This window comes from Eschscholzia californica, unplaced genomic scaffold (genome assembly GCF_041429995.1).
Source record: "Eschscholzia californica isolate CP2 unplaced genomic scaffold, dmEscCali1.0.p SCAF_5, whole genome shotgun sequence".
Lineage (NCBI taxonomy): Eukaryota > Viridiplantae > Streptophyta > Magnoliopsida > Ranunculales > Papaveraceae > Eschscholzia > Eschscholzia californica.
In genome coordinates, this window is record NW_028238472.1 from 29,782,500 (window position 1) to 29,800,056 (window position 17,557).

The 17,557-nt window shown below is 44.0% G+C and overlaps 1 long non-coding RNA gene across 1 annotated transcript in view; it reads right to left on the reverse strand.

Annotated features, from left to right (window-relative positions):
• The window catches only part of LOC147538149 (uncharacterized), a 43,293-nt gene extending 25,898 nt beyond the window's left edge, over positions 1-17,395 (reverse strand). Inside the window, exon 1 of the long non-coding RNA XR_015225907.1 lies at positions 16,722-17,395. This is a non-coding gene — a long non-coding RNA (uncharacterized LOC147538149). The remainder of the gene's footprint in view (positions 1-16,721) is intronic.
• Positions 17,396-17,557: the final 162 nt, after the last annotated feature.

Below are 17,557 nucleotides of genomic sequence, written 5' to 3' on the forward strand. Positions count from 1 at the left end.
TATCTGACAATTAGAAAATAGTTTTCTAACCTTCGCTCATTCCTTGAGAAGGAATAAAACGAAAGTTATTTTCTCGATTGGATTAGAATCCGAGAAACGCTCTCGAATTCGAAACAAAGAAAACGTCTGAGAATATCCCATTCCTAATGTCCGCTGCTACATTAGTTAGATAACTGAAAAGAATATTGAGGAACGTTTGAATCTAAGAAACAAGTTCTTCAGATTCAGCAACTAAAGTAATATGAGAAGAGTTCTTATGATTCATAGGGACAAAGGGTCAGAGTTTTAAAAGCAATGGCTAGGCCATTACGGGAAACTACCCTAAGTACTTGGAAGACAAAAGAAACGGAATTGCGAATTTGGGTTCTTGTATCTTTGTAAACAAAGTTAGTTTGCCAAGTATAGTAGACTCCCTTCATCATGTGTTTAAAACCTGATGTGCAGCTCAGTAGGAGCTCAAGGGAATTACATACTTGACTAAAAGGATAAAAGGTCTAAGAGGAAGTAGAAGCAAGTAATTGTTAAGGATGCTGAATTGGATCAAAGTCTTCTTTTCGACACTTGTCTAGCTTAGAACTTAATAAGTGTTATTATGTTCTTCTAGAAAGATCTAATATTTTAAATCAGTGTTAAATTAACAAAAGTTGGTTCTAGGAGAACTGAAACGTTAACAATGATACTATAGGCTACAGATTCAAACCGGTCAACTCTTGCTTTTACATTGCGTAAAATTGACATAAGAAACATGAGGAAGATCCAATGGTATGGACTTCCAAGTCTAATGATTTTGAGTCATACGACACATGTGAATTTTATTCAAAAGGACTATTTGACAAAGTCACTTTTTCGAAAGAAAGTTGTGACTAGTGAACTAATAGTCTTCATACATACGGGTGTATGTAAAACTATTAATACACTAACGAGAGTTAACCAGAATCCACTTGACAAAAATATAAGTCAGTCGATTAGATCGAGATGGTGAAAGACAACGTATTTCTGTATGAATAAAGAAATATAGGGGATTCTTCTACAACCCATCAAAGAACAAAGCGTTTGTTGCTCGTGATGTGTCTTCCTTGAAATTATGGTTATTTCCAAGAAAACAAGTGGGAGAAATTTAATATATCGAAGAAATTCGATATGAGCAACAAACTGACAATGGTATTACAAACTAACGGTGGTATACGAATGTCAGAAATTGCGGTTCCTATCTTATCTAGCCGATAGATATGGAAACAGAGGTAGAGATCACAGATCTCGGAGATCCTTCCGCATAAGTCGAATTAGATTCGCAAGAGAGTCGTCAAGCAGTTGAGAGCGTCTCAAAGTTGTTCAAACCCCTCGTAGGCCTTGAAGGCTCATAGATCTGTCTTAGAGGATTGAAAACCTGTTGAAGAAGAATATGAGCTACCTACAAAAGCTATGACGGAATCAATCTGAAATATGGCTTGGACCCATAAGATCATAATGGAATCCACGTCTGAAGTCAAGTTTGGAACTTGATCTATTTTCTTAAGGGAATAATTCCCGTTAAGTACAAATAGGTTTTTCAAAGAGTTTGAAAAACGTACAAGGATGGAAACATTAGTTTTTCCCAGAGCTAGACTAGAAAAGAAGGTCAAAGAGTTCTTGGTTTAGACCATGAAAAGACCATCTCTCAAGTCAAGATGCTTAAAGCCATAATGATCAATCACTAAGCAAAAGAATGTGCACATGACACATTCCGAAGGAGAGTTCACCTGAAAGCTAAGTGACAATTGCAAGCTTTAGAAATCCATCGAAGGATTGAAACATGCAAGTAGGAGTAGGAATCTTCGATTCTGCAAAGTAATCAAAAGTTGGTTTCTTTAAAGAATGAAGAGAAATCTTGAATTCAGGAAGTTCAAGAAGGTTAGTGGGAGTGATCCAGTTTTCTTTGGTCCGGTATGTAGACGACATACTAAAGATTCAGAACAACATTCCGATGTTGAAAAAAGTTTAGAACTGACTCACTAAAAAGGACCACACACAAAGGTGAAAGGCTTTTGGGCATCAAAGATCTATAGGAATAGATCGAGAAGATGATAAGACCCGTTCAAGAAAAGTCTTGAAAAGTCCAATTTGAAAGACTCTAATAGAGTATTTCTACCCAAGTCTCATGGAACATAGCTTGGCAAGATTCAGAATTCGAGATATTCTGATGAACAAGCATGCATGAGAAAAGATGGTTATGCTGAAAGCATAAGATCGGTCATGTTAGACATTATTAGCGTTCACCTTGACGTCTCATAATACTTAGAATATCTATGGTCGTCACCAATCAAACCTAGATAAGATTATCTGGATCGCATAAAGTTCTTCAAAAGAATTTTACGCGGTAGGGAAAAAAACGGTTGAAAGTCATATGTTTCAAACTTCTAAAATAAGATGACAATCTTGACATGGAAGAACAGTAAGCTGGAAGGATTCCAGGCAAAGACTGTTGCAAACTTTACAAACAAAAGAAAATAGTTAACACTTAAGAAGCTTTAATTTAGTATTAAAATACTAAAGATTATCATCGGGATGATAACCAGCAAAATCCACATAGATTAAATCTACTAACTAGACTGTCACCTAAGACTAAAAATGGAAGTGATACCAGGGTCATAGGCATTAAGCTTTCATGAAAAGCTTAGACTAGTAAACTTGAGGGTGTAAGGAGTTACACGGGATGGCTCAAGATTTACAAACTCTTATTATCTGAAATAATTTAATTATTTCGTCGTTAAATCGTGGTTTAGTATTTAACCAACAGTCCAAAAATAGTGAAGCATTCCAAGTAGGATTATCAGATAGTTGATCTGGTAAATGAAACCCTACTAAGTGAATTTGGAATAGATTCATTATCAATTCCCTAGTCCAGGTCATTGCATGGACAACAATGACTTACGAAGACTAGCATGTGAGATTGACTGATAGCGCAGTTTCATGGGATATACGAATTGGGAATTCAAGTCAATTACATGGGTGTATGATTGGGAATATACACTGGATAACCCAACATGAGAGTTCTTCAATGAGTATTGAAATATGTCATGAACTCTCATAGGAAAGATTTGAGAGATTCCTTAAACATGAGTGCTCCACTCATCTTTTCCTCCTAACAAGGTTAGGATTAGTATCTCCGGGCCACTTGAGGTGAAGCAACTGAAAATGTACGGCCGTACTCTAATGGATTAATAGATAATCATTGGCTTTGCAGTTGTTCTCCAGATCAAGAAAGTCTGAAAAGATATGACGTATCAGATGAGATGCGAAGTGACATGGGAATCTAGCATTGCACTTGTTCTAAGTACAAGTGGGAGACTGAAGGAGTGTCCTTCGACCAAGGTGAAAATGTGTACAATTTGTCAGTTAGGATGACGATGACTTTATCCGGAAGATCATCTAGTCCGACCCAATTAGGGGTCGTAATGCTTAGCTAGAAGCCGCTTACGATCGTCGGGTTATTTCGGTAATCTGCGACTAACATAGACCAGATCCTACAACGGGTTACACCAAAGAGTGGTAGCTTGATCGCTGAGAGTTGACTCATGTGAGCTTGCCTATAGATGGATATGATCCAGTCTGATAGTGCTTATAAGATAGAAAAGAATCGGGCTCGAAAGAGAAGTCTGAAAAGGCGAAAAGCACACTTTATGGGTCGGGAAGGGAACCCCATTAAGGGATTCCCCTGGCAGGCCATATAAGATAAGTGGGCCGGCCAAAACAAGCCCATAAGGGGCTGTTATAGCCGACCACACTAAGGGGAGACTTTAATTAGGGTTTTTCCCTAATTAGGGAATCCTAGAGGAATTAAACTCCTTTTGTGCTTATCTTTTCTGAGGGACTTTTTAGGATTCCTTATTTGAGTAGGACTCTACTAAGGTAATGCCTATATAAGGACCAGTTCTAAGTTCAGAAAAGGGTGTGGATTTTTCTCAAGAGAAAACATCATCTCTCTCACAATATACAGCTAATGGAGAGAGAGGGTTTAAGAGAAAAAGCTCAAGAAGAATAGTTCTTCTTCTCAACCTCCAATGGAGTTCTAACTAACAACAAAGAAGGGAGATCAAGTTATTTACTCAGGTGTCTCAAGTAGAGGAGCGAAAACTGGAGTTCTCATCTTCTTCGGAATAAAGTCAATGGAATCTAGTTCGTGGGAAAACGAATCCAGGTATTCTTCTTTCAGTTTCTAGTTCATTATTAGTTCATGCATATGATCCTAGTTAATTAGTGTTAAACATATGATGTTTGAGATTCCGCTTACAACACTAGTTAGATGATTAGTATGTATTAGATACATACAAAACCCAACACCTTGAACTTAGGAACTTCTTTTTATCCTAGATACGAGATAACTACAAGGGAAACCCTAACCACGAATAGTGGCAAAACTTCCCTAAACGGCGGATCACAACCGCCTCATCTAGACCGTCTAATCACAGTCGGTCTACCTCAGCCTATAAAAGGGCCCCCCCATCGTCCTCTATAGAGGACAAGCTTTCACAGAATCTCTTAACCAGAAAGATCACCCCTTACACACCCCTTACACAAAGTTCCCATACTCGCCCCCAAAAGGTTCAATCAATACTCAATCTTTTACTGCATAGAGCAACCTGACTGTCTTGAACGTCGGAGCGGTTTTGGAACCCTTTGAAGGTTTTCCCCCCAGGAATCAGGAGCAGGAGCTAGGAGCAAGAGCGAGGAGCAGGAGTTAAGAGCGAGGAGCTGGAGCGGGGAGCGGGGAGCTAGGAGCGGGGAGCTAGGAGCGAGTAGCGAGAGCGAGGAACGAAAGCGAGGAACGAAAGCGAGGAACGAAAGCGAGGAACGAGAGCGAGTAGCGAGAGCGAGTAGCGAGAGCGAGTAGCGAGAGCGAGGAGCGAGAGCGAGGAGCGAGAGCGAGGAGCGAGAGCGAGGAGCGAGAGCGAGGAGCGAGAGCGAGGAGCGAGAGCGAGGAGCGAGTAGCGAGAGGGAGTAGCGAGAGCGAGTAGCGAGAGGGAGTAGCGAGAGCGAGTAGCGAGAGCGAGTAGCGAGAGCGAGTAGCGAGAGCGAGTAGCGAGAGCGAGTAGCGAGAGCGAGTAGCGAGAGCGAGTAGCGAGAGCGAGTAGCGAGAGCGAGTAGCGAGAGCGAGTAGCGAGAGCGGGGAGCGAGAGCGAGGAGCAAGAGCTGGAGCGAGGAGAAGGCGAAAGGAATCTTATTCAACTTAACAGAATATTTGATCATAACGGACGCTGTCATGCATCAAGTCACGGTTTCATGTTGATTTAACGGAAGACCATCTTTCGACATCAGCATTTGGCGCTAGAATGAGCGCATCTCTCCAGCAATACCATCAATTCGGTAACCCGAATTTTCTCTCAATCTAAAACTAACCGTTTTCTTTAGCCCTTCAAGCAACCATGTCTCCAGACGACCACACCCCTCTAGGGTCTCAGGCCAGGCTTCCTAATCCGGTCGTACTCATGGACGAAATCCAGTAACTCAAGGCGGATCAGTTGCAAAAGGAGGAAGAGATGAAGCAACTGCAAGAAAGCCTTCGCAAGGCGGAGACAGCTAGGAAGGAGCCAACAACAGAGGAAAGGATGGAGGCGACCAAGATTCGAGCTCGTAAGCTATTCTCCACACCATTCAACACTTTCTTATCTGGGACAACGACTGGAGAATTGGTGCCTAGTGACCAGATGTATTTAGAGAGAATACTATATGACGCCAGAATATTGAATCCGAACCGACCATACGTCCCTAAGCCCACAGGAGTCGGCAAAGGATGCACTGATGACCCAACCGTCTATGAGGTGCTCATACATCAGGTGGCGGAGCTAAATCGGGCCAGAGAAAAAGAAAAGCTATCAGTTAAGGCAATAATCAATCAACCCCCTCTCAGTAAGGAAATATTAGAGGCTGAGAAGCCCAAAAATTTCAAGTGCCCCGAGCTTGAACACTATCACGGTCTAGAAGATAAAATATTTGTCAACAACCATGCCGCGGTAATGAATCTCTGCCCGACCAACCGAAACGTATGGTGCATGGTCTTCGCTACAATCCTGAAAGGACCAGCGGAGGCCTGGTACCAGCCCCGGAACACGGAGTTCATAAAATCAAGAACGATCGAGCTTGACGAAACAACTCTGGTCCAACTATGCCCGTCACCTTCAGGGTTATTTAAGATATTTAATGTCAAAAATCGAGAGTCAATTCTACTCCTTAGTTTCTCTACTGTCGACTAAGGAGTGGCGGATCTCATGATGATGCACAAAATGTCTAGTCGTTGACTGATGTCAAGAAGTCAAGAGTAGACCAGAAGTCCAACGGGTCAACTCGGCTTAAGGCAGCAGGATTGCTGAACCTACAACGCTCCGCCCTTTACGCCAAGCATTGGGAGGTCGGCCAGGATCAGCTAAGAGGTATGAGCCCTATTTCGTCTACAACACGATCAGGTCAACCCTGGAATCTCTAAAGGAATGAGGGGGTCCACGTAAGCTAGGTCGATGCCTCACGCCCTAAACTGGGAGGGAGAAGTGTTCCGCAAGCTTACCGACTTAATCCTAGAATCTCCCTAAAATATCCCAGTCGGTTAAAGATTAATGGTTATTTACATATTGATACTGATGCAATTATTGGAAATGATCAAAGAGCGGATACATTTGAGAACAAGATTGTCGAACACTTGGACGAACTTACAAAACAAAATCTTATTCTGAAGGGTCTTAAATGTACTTGGAGTGAGATTAACAAGCAATGCTCGAAGTTTTGTGGTCATTTGGCATTGTTGCAAAGGAACCCAAAAAGCGGAGAAAATGATAATCATTAATTACTCTTAATATTACATTTTTTAGCCTAGTGTCTTTACTTTTTTTTCTTAACAACATTATGAACTTAATTTATTTTTTTTTGCAGTTAAAGTCTGCATATGAATTGTTTCAAGAAAACAATGGCGACAAAGCTTTTGTTACAAAATTTTGAAAGACCATCCCATATGATCATCAAACTTATCTAATCTTCAGCAAACAAAATAAAACCTTCTTTCGACAAAGACCAACAATATCGCTCTACAATCCAACAAAGACCACTTGGAAGAAAATTGTATGGGCCAAAATAGGTCACCAGGAGTGCCCCCAGAAATCCACGATTAATGGCCTTACATGGTGACCAATCCCATGAATTAATGACCAATGGGACCGACCCATTTATCTTCAGGCATCCCGAAGCAACGTTAAAGTGCGGGAGTACGTCCAGCTCTGGACAAAGAGGTCCATCCTCACTAGCAGGCCAAAGTACGGAAGTGCATTCAGCTTTGGATAAAGAGGCCCGTCCCCACTCCCTCAGCAGACCAAAACACGGAAGTACATCCAGTTCTGGATAGAAGAGGTTTGTTCTCTCCTCCTCATCTGACCTCTCTTCGAATATCTGTTGGGGAGGCGTTACCGTCATTCAAAATGACAATATCCCTGATATATCCTTTGGATGAGAGTTACAATATCCCCATTCATGGTAACAACTCCGTGCGTTACCGTATTCAAGGCAACAGCTCACCACCAGGTGACGGTTGACCAAAATGAACAGTTGACCACAAAACTCTATATAAGGGTCAGCTGGTAATCGACTAAGGCATCCAACGACGGATAACAACAACCGACTTCCAAATTCACTCGTAATCAAACCACTTATTTTCTCTCTCTTATCGATCATCCAAACCACTGACAGTCAACCATCATCTGCTTAAGGAAGACGAACGATCATTCTCTAATCCAACCATCATCTGCCCAAGGAAAACGAGTGATCATTCTCACTCCTAACGATCACCTGCGCAAGGAAGACGGGTGACCATTCTCTCTCCTAACGATCACCTGCTCAAGGAAGACGGTTGATTATTCTCTCTTCTTATGATCACTTGTTTAAAGAAGGCGACTCATCTTTCTCTCTCCTGACGACCAACTATTCAAGGGAGACGACTGATCATTTCTCTCACCACACGACTAAGGGGTGCAGGCGCTTTAATTTGCTCGACGACCAGAACTAAGGCAGGGATACACTTGGCTGTATCACCTTTTCTCCCAACGACCGACTCTCTTAAACAACATCTCCAACTCCATAGCTCCAACTCTGCTTTACAGTTTTTATTTACTCTTTGCCAAGTTTACTGACTTGACCGTCAGAGCCCCCTTAGGCCTGCACAATCCCGATGTCCCCTAAGATCTCACGGTCACGTGCGTTGTTGTCTCTTTTGTCACAGGTTAAGCCCAAAGACGTTGTCGGTTCTCGTAAAATTATTAACAGGTGGAGGTTCGACTTCCGGTCAACCACCCGGTCTCCGCTGACTTCTTGACCCCGCGAATTCTTACCCTCACAATTTGGCCCTAAAGGAAGGGGGATCTCTCCAGCAAAATCATCAATTCGATAACCCGAATCTTATTTAACAAACTGTTCAAACTAACTATTCTTTCGAATCCATCAGGAAATCATGACGTCAGAACACGGCACCATCACGAATTCAGGGATAAAGTCGCCTCCCCCAGAAAACAGGGAATCGGAAATCAAAGAATCAGAAAAAAAAAAAAATCCAGGAGAAAGAGGAAAGGACAGCGGACCTAACCGTACCAGGGCAGATCGGGGAAAAGGCCAGCGAGGTGACCTACGTTGGGAGTACTTTGGACGAAGTCGAGAAGGAAGAAGACTCAATGTCAGATAAGGGAGCAGACCTGTAAAACAGAAAAAGAGAAACTTCGCACCGACTAAACTGGTCGAAATAGCCAAACAAGTCGAGAAGCTCTTAACGTTAGGAGTCATAAGGGAAGCACGATATCCGGAGTGGTTGGCCAACGTAGTACTAGTAAAAAAGAAGAACGATACGTGGAGAATGTGTGTAGACTTCACCGATCTGAACAAAACCTGCCGGAAGGACAGTTTCCCGTTACCATCTATAGACCAGCTGATGGATTCCACAGCCGGCCACGAACTACTCAGCTTTATGGATGCTTTCGCAGGATACCATCAGATCGCTATGCACTGGACAGATCAGGAGCACACCTCGTTTATAACTAACCGAGGGCTATATTGCTACCAACAAATGCCCTTCGGTCTCAAAAACGCTGGGGCTACATATGAACGCCTAGTCAATGGAATATTTGGACACCAGCTCGGAAAAACGGTCGAGTGCTATATGGACGACATGATCGTGAAAAGCAGAATCTGTAGGGACCTAATACCCAACCTCAAGATCGCCTTCAATAGACTTCAGGCCTAAAACATGAAGCTAAACCCCGAAAAATGTGCGTTCGGAGTAACATCGGAAAAATTCTTGGGTTTCATGGTAAGCTACAAAGGAATAGAAGCCAACCCGGCTAAAATCACGACACTGAGAGACATGCCCAACCCGAAAAGTCAAAAGGATGTTCAACGATTAACGGGAAGGCTAGCATCTCTCTCTAGGTTCCTTAGCAAAATGGGGGACAGGGCTCTACCCTTCTTCAAGACTCTCTGAAAAATACCGGATTTCTCATGGACGGACAAAGTAGAAAATGCGTTTTAAGAATTAAAGACGCACCTGATGGGGCTACCACTATTGGTCAGGCCCGCCCCTGGAGACGAGCTTACCGTCTACCTCGCGACTTCGAGAGAGGCAGTCTCGGCAATGGTAATCAAGACCGTAGGAGCAGTGATGCACCCCATATACTTCGTCAGCAAAGTGTTGGGTGGAGTAGAGCCGAACTACCCGACCGTAGAAAAATTGGTGTGCGCGCTCATCTTGACGGCTAGGAAGCTTCGCCCCTACTACCAGGCTCACGTAATGATTGTACAGACGGATTAACCACTCAGAAACATACTCCGGAAAATGGACTTTTAGGAAGACTAACTAAATGGGCAGTAGAGCTGAGTGAATTCGACATCAGATATGAACCACGGACTGCGATAAAAGGACAAGCGTTGGCGGACTTCATAACAGAATGCTCGGTCGCAGCATCCGACATTGGGCCAGAGCAGGTCTGGACCCTTTTCGTAGACGGAGCTTCGAGCGAATCCACGAGAGGAGCGGGGGCAGTGCTGATCAACCCTGAAAAGGAGAAGACTTTCCAGACCACTACGTTCAAATTCGCTGTGACCAATAATGAAGCTGAATACGAAGCCCTGCTGGCAGGTTTGAAACTAGCTCTGAAAGCTAGAGCTGTTCATATTCGGGTATATAACAATTCCCAGCTGGTCGTCAATCACGTCAACGGGGATTATGAAGCATAAGGGACTGACATGATAAAGTATTTGGAAAATGTCAAAAAACTAATTAGACGCTTTGAAAAGTTTACCCTTGCCAGGATACCTCGAGAAGAAAATACGCAGGAACGCTTCGAGATATACCTTGCTTGGAGGACTGTTATACCGAAAATCTCTCATTCACCCTTACGGCGTTGTTTAGCAAAGGATGAGCAAGAGTACGTAATGAACGAGATACACGGAGGGGTTGCGGGGAATCAAGCGGGCCCAAGAACATTGTACAGGCAGTTGACCTTAGCCGGGTATTACTAGCTAGGAATGCTAGAGGACTGCATCAAGTATACCAAATACTGCGAACCGTGCCAAGTGTACGCCAACGACTATCGACTACACCCCACCGAGCTAACACCGATCACGAGCCCCTGCCCTTTTGCGCAATGGGGAATTGACCTAGTGGGTCCCTTCCCAGCAGGAACAGGGGGAAAAAGATGATGCTAGTCATGTTTAGATTACTTCACCAAATGGGCAGAGGCGGTAGCATTAACCAGGACTCGGGCGAAGGAGATTATCAGCATATTATGGATAAACATAATAACCCAGTTCAGGGTTCCAAGAATTCAAATCATGGATACTGGGCCCCAGTTCAACAATGAGGCCATGAAGGAGTTTCTTGCGGAATATGAAATCAAACCAGCTTACGTCAGCCCAGCACATCCCGCCGGAAACGGACAAGTCGAGGTAACTAACAAAATTCTGGTTAAGTACATTAAAACCAAATGCCATGAAAATAAAAACTGGGTGGATGAACTCCCGGAAGTATTGTGGACCTACCGCATTACACCGCGAAGAGCCACAGGAGAAACGCCCTTTCGGATGGTATACGGCATGGACGTCGTGCTACCCGTGGAAATAGGTAAACCGAGTCTAAGGATAAAACACTTTGAGCCCGAGACCAATGAGCAGCTAGCATTACAACATCTAGGCCTAATCGACGAAGTCCGAGATCAGGCAGAGCTGAGAAACCTTGCTTTCAAAGACACAATGACTAAATAGCACCGATCTCACATGAAAATAAGAAAGTTGATATCGGAGATATGGTATGCAGGAATTCAAATTTACCCAAAAACCATCGGCAGCCAAACTCTTCCCCACATGGGAAGGGCCTTATAAGATAGTGAAAGTCGTGGGTCCCGGTACATATAGATTGGAGAATACATCAGGACAGATCCTAACACATCCCTGGAACGCGGAACATCTCAATTTCGCCTTCCAGAAGAAAAACGTTGATGTACCTTGAACACGGTGAAATCAGCTAGGCCCACGAGGCAGTAGATAAACCCGTCTGTATGATGTTAAATTAAATTCACTCGATCAAAGATCTCAAGGAGGAGTCCTAGTCAAACTCACTTTGCTTTGGCAAAACAGGTAGCTCTAGTAGCTAAGGCGACGACCAGAAGCCTTAAGGAGCAGTCCTAGTTAAAACTGAAACTTTACACTCGAGTAAAACTGACCCTTCACCAAGGTCCCAAGGAGGAGTCCTGGTTAAACTGACCGTGCTCAAGCCAGCAAATTAAAAAGCTCTGGTAGCTACGGCGACGACCAGAAACCTTATAAGGAGAAGTCCTAGTTAAACTCACTTTACTCGAGTGAAATGCGGTCCCCACTGAGGATCCTAAGGAGAAGTCTTAGTTAACCTACAGCCCTGGCAAAGGTGACCGGGGGTATGAGGAGAAGTCCTTGCGAAACTAGTAATGCTTAAGCAGATAAAATAGTCCTGGTAGTGAAAGCAACGACCGGGGGTGCAGGAGGAATCCCGGCGAAAACTAGTTGCGCTCAAGCCAACAAAACCAGCCCTGGTAGCGAAAGCCATGACCAGGGTCCAAGGAGAAGTCCTAGTTAAGCTAGTTGTGCTCAAGCCAACGAAACCAGCCCTGGTAGCGAAAGCCACGACCAGGGGTCCAAGTAGAAGTCCTAGTTGCGCTCAAGCCAACGAAACCAGCCCTGGTAGGGAAAGCCACGACCAGGGGTTTAAGGAGAAGTCCTAGCTAAACTAGTTGTGCTAAAACCAACGAAAAACATCCCTGGGAGCAGCAGCCATGATCAAGGGCAAAATCCAGACCCGAAAATTATACAGTTACACTAATTCGGGTTCTATTTTGCAGGAGGAATTAGTAAGCCTAGGTCATACTAGACTAAGTCTAATTTTTTCCTTTGTGCAGGAGCGAACATTTGGAGCATGCGTAGTAAGTCCAGGGTAAATGCATTAGTAAGCTAGGTTTTATATTAACAACGATAACTAGCCAGTTTTGCAGGACAACCGGAAATGAGAAGGATAAAGATGAAAGTAGCTCAGCAATCGAGAACAGAAGAATCATAACAGATCAGAGAAATAAAACTAAAATCCAATTAATAAAAGAGGTTTATTACAGAAGAAATTGCAACCAAATTACATCAAGAAGAGTGCGGCCATTCAAATCTATTATAGGAGAAATTGCTGAAAATTAAAAGAAGTTGAAGGTAAGAAAGTGCCAAGAGGACCGAGATCACCCCTATCTTGTGGATCGAGGTCAAAACTTCAAAGGGGCACCCCGGAAAGGTATAATTTAGCACGAAGGATCCTCTGCTGGCGGGAATGCCATGACTGGCACCTGGGCAAACCACCATTTTTGGGGCCTGACCCAAATTGGTATCCCGGGTAACGATTTCCATTATTCGGAAAAGTTACCTTTAACTATCTCCATCATCGGAAAAACATCCCCAAAGAGAACACGAAGCATGAATTCGAACAAAGACCTCATCTCAGATCTCCAATGAAAACAGAAGGTAAAGAACAAAGTTGAAAAGTATTTGCAAAGGAAGGATCCTCTCTTCTTCAAACTTTTGAAAATGAGGAGTTAAAGAACCAAAGCGGGTTATTTATATTGGGAAAAAATAGCCAAAGGGCTTCTCGAAAACAAACGAGGGGTCATTAAAGTGAAGACCGAACAATTCTCAGAACGTTCAAGGGAATAATGACTAAAGGATATGCACAACTCAAGCCGGGTCAGATTAAAAGTGATATCAGCGGGTTTCGAGGAAACACGTCAACTCCCCCACTAAGGAAACGCCACACATCCACGCATGATGACGGAACTATCGTTCGCAGTTACCTAAAGGTGTACTGCCGAAAACGCGTGATCAGAAGATCAGGTCTGCAACGTCACAGAATCGCGCATGAAAAGGAAATTAATTGCTTGAGCAGAAGTCGAAACGTGTCTCCGGAGAACAAACCATGCGTCCTTCGATACAAGACTTGAATCAGTTCTGGTAAAAACAGCCTTAGACAAAAGAGGTTTTACCATCAGCAGCGTCCATCAGCCCAAGACAAACATAGCTCGAATTAGTTCTGCTTTGGGAAACCAAAAGAAAGCCCGAGCTTCACGAAACGGCTCTGGTCCAGGCAAAATGCTCGACTTCAGGGTCTTCAATGTTTAAAACACACGAGTTACTTCTACTCCTCAGTCTCATTATTTTCGACTAAGGAGTGGCGGGACTCATGATGATGCAAAAAATGTCCGGACGTTGACTAACGTCTGAAGAGTCAAGATCAGATCTGAAGTCTGCTGGGTCAACCCGGCTTAAGGCAGCAGGACCGCTGAGCTCCTGATGGTCCACCGAATGTTCCCCTAATTGGGAGGTCGGCCAGAAGAAACCAGCCCTGCAAGATGCCCTTGGCATAGACAGATCAGCCATGGGGTCTTCAAAGGAGTGAGGGGGGTCCACACAGGTTCGGCCAGTGTCTTACGCCCAGAACTGGGGAGGCAGCAGTGCCAAGCGACCTACCGACTTAATCCCAGAACTTCTAGAAGGATCTTAGTCGGCCATACATCTCGAAGTGTTTAAGCCAGTTTGGACTCCAAGTATCCGAATGAGGAAACTTCTACTTTAGATCTATCACATCGGCAAGATATCTACAAAGAATCCTTGAACTTAGGAACTTCTACTTATCAAAGATCCGGGATAGACTCTGAGAGAAATCCTAAATACTCAAGAGAGGGAACTTTCCCTTCGGTTTGACGGCAACCGCCTCACCACCGCCACTAATCACAGTCGGGCTAACATCGCCTATAAAAGGCCTCCCACATCGTCCTTCACATGACACGATCTCTTTACCCTAAATAGATCACAAGAAACTCAGAGTTCTCATAACTCGCCCCCCAAAAGAATCAATCAATATTCATTCTTTTACTACAAAGAGCACCCTGACTGGTTTGAGCGTCTGAGCGGTTTTCGAACCCTTTGCAGGTTTTCCCCCCTCGAGAACAGACGAACAAGAGCAAGGAGCTGGAGCAAGGAGCGAGGAACAGGAGCCAGGACCTGGAACAAATAGTCGCAGAGCAGAAAGCAGAGCTGAAAGCAGAGCTGAAAGCAGAGCTGAAAGCAGAGCTGAAAGCAGAGCTGAAAGCAGAGCTGAAAGCAGGAACATAGAGCTAATCAATACCCAACATAACGGAGGATTCATACATAACGGAGGTTGTCATGCATCAACTCCCTATTTCATACTGATCTAACAAAAAGCCATTTTTTGACATCAGCAAAGAGCATTCGCCAAACCTGCCCCGCCTTGACAAACAAACTTTGTCTTAACTGGTAGCTCTACCCTACAAACATGCCTCAGAGCACTAACTTCGCTTTATGAAACGCCCGTTCAAGGTGGCCAACGCTCCACATATAATCGTCGATAAGATGAAGCACCCGCATCAAGCGTTGGCTCTTACCAACTGACACTTGGTGAAGAACGACACTGCTTCGCACACGAAGGAAAGCATAGCCTCACCACCGGAGTCTACTGACTTCTCAATAAAAAAAAAAGAATGTTCCTAACATCCCAGTATCAACAAAAAAGATAGTTCGAGGCAAGGGAAAGTGGTAGAGTAACACCAGTCAGTAATAAAAACTGACCACAAAAAACGAGGTGCGCGAATCCAGAGAAACATACCAGATGGCGCGAGAATATGACGAGTACAGACCAAGTTAGCGTGTTGTTGACCCCGGTCAACAGTCGTTGACCCACTCAGCGTGTTGTTGACCCCAGGTCAACAGTAGCTTACCCAGTCAGCGTGACTGTTGACCCCGGGTCAACAGTATGCTTACCCAAAAAAAAAAGTGTTTTTGCAAATAATTTTGCAGACTAATCTCTTTGGTCCGTTTCCTCCAGAAATTCTACACAAAATATCGGATCAATCCGACGCTATCTTGTCAAACCGCGAGCGGCAAACTAACTTACTAAACGCGACACTTCTCGCGAACAAGTACCCGCGGGACGCGGGCGGGGCTACAAATCAGGCTGTGACTCGGCCTCAACGACTTCAAACAACTCTCTAAGTCTCCGCACTCCGTCGACTTAGAGAGTGGGGGACAAATTGTATGGGCCAAAATAGGTCACCAGAAGTGACCCCAGAAATCCACGATTAATGGCTTTACACGGTGACCAAGCCCATGAATTAATGACCAATGGGCCCGACCCATTTACCTTCAAGCATCCCGAAGCAACGTTAAAGTGCGGGAGTACGTCCAGCTCTGGACAAAGAGGTCCGTCCTCACTAGCAGGCCAAAGTACGGAAGTGCAATCAGCTCTGGATAAAGAGGTCCGTCCCCACTCCCTCAGCAGACCAAAACAAGGAAGTACATCCAACTCTGGATAGAAGAGCTTGTCCTCTCCTCCTCATCTGACCTCTTGATGTGACACGAAAATGTCACATTTGGAGAGCCTAACTTAGACTAATTAGTCATTTTCGAGTGTTATCAATAATATTTTATGTGTTTTTCTTGTTTAGGTACCATATTTGGAGCTAAACATGGAATTCAGAATAAAGGGGGCGAATTATCACTATCATTTCATGTGCCCAAAATGAGAGAAAAAGACTTCAAGCAAATCATATGAGAAGAGGAGTCAAAGACGAGCCCAACGGTGAAAACGGAAGTTAATTCCGAGTTCGGACGGGGAAGTTGTGAAAGAAAGAAGTCGAGGTTCGGTCTTAAAACAAGGATTCTATGAAGGCACCCTCCTTTGGTTATAATTCTAGAAGGCACCCTTTTGATTTCCAAGTGAAGTCTAAAACATAAGCCCAAAGAAGATGAAAGAAGGAAGAGATTTTGGAGGCACCCAATGGACTCAAGTTTGAGTCAAAGTCAAGGTTGACTATGTCTAGGGTTTGAGTCAAATTCACTATTCATCTTCTTCCTTCTGATTTTCTAACAAGACAACTTTGAAGGGAGAGAGAGAAAAAGAGAAGTTAGGGTTTTAGGGTACTTCTTGGTTAGAGAGGGTTTGAAGGAGTAAGAGAGAAAGAGAGAGGAGTGGTGCCGGCCAACTTGGCCGGCACCATGGAGGGCACGGGTTGGATAGCACAATGGGAGCACGGGACAGCCATGAAAGCTTCCTGAGTAGCACGGTAGCAGCAGCAGCCTTCACGGGACGCGTCTGCAACCTTCACGAGATGCAACAGCAGCTTACTCGGGCTCAAGTGCACAGCACAAACAGCAGCTCGAGCTGCTGCAAATCTGCACGGGACGCTACGATAGGAGCACGGGACGCGACTTCTTTGCTCGGGAACGGCAATGGGATGCTCGGACTTGCTCGGACTGCGGCTCCATAGCACGGCATGGCTCGGATTTGAGCTATTTGGCCGGATTTCTTGATTTTTGGCCGGAACCCTAGTTTTCTTTGATCGGATTTTTCATGGTGTTCCTGACAACTTTCTTGATCCGAAACTTTAGGGTTTTTACTCCCCATGTCTTGATCTATCTTCCCATGTAGTTTGATTTGATTTTGGGTGAAAAATCTTTAGAGAGAGAAAGCTTGGTGAAGCTTTAATGGTGGATGTTCTTGAGATGGAGAAGATGATGATGGGTGCTATGGGGAAATCTGATTTTTACTCGGGGACACCCAAAGTTCACTATTAAAGGGAAATCTAGAAAATTGCTACGGGGAGATCGACTATACTTAGAGACTCATTTTTCTCGACGAACCTAGCCTCGAGCCACATCGAAAAAGGGGGATTTCTCATCATCTTCTTTTCATTTATTACTTATTCACCATGTTAGCTAAATCAAGTGTGTCGATTATATGAGATGAAATGTGATGAATTTGTGATTATGTTTAATATGATTTGATGTTTTGATTATGAATTGATGTTCATTTGATTCGATTATCGTTTTGATCGTATTTTCATGTGTCTTGTCAAGCACTTCACATAGTTAATAGACGAAACGAGGTATTCGATATCGATAGTAGTCTAAGTCATAATTTCATGTGTCTTGTCATGCACTTCACATAGTTAGGCGACTAGGCGACACTTTCGTTGAC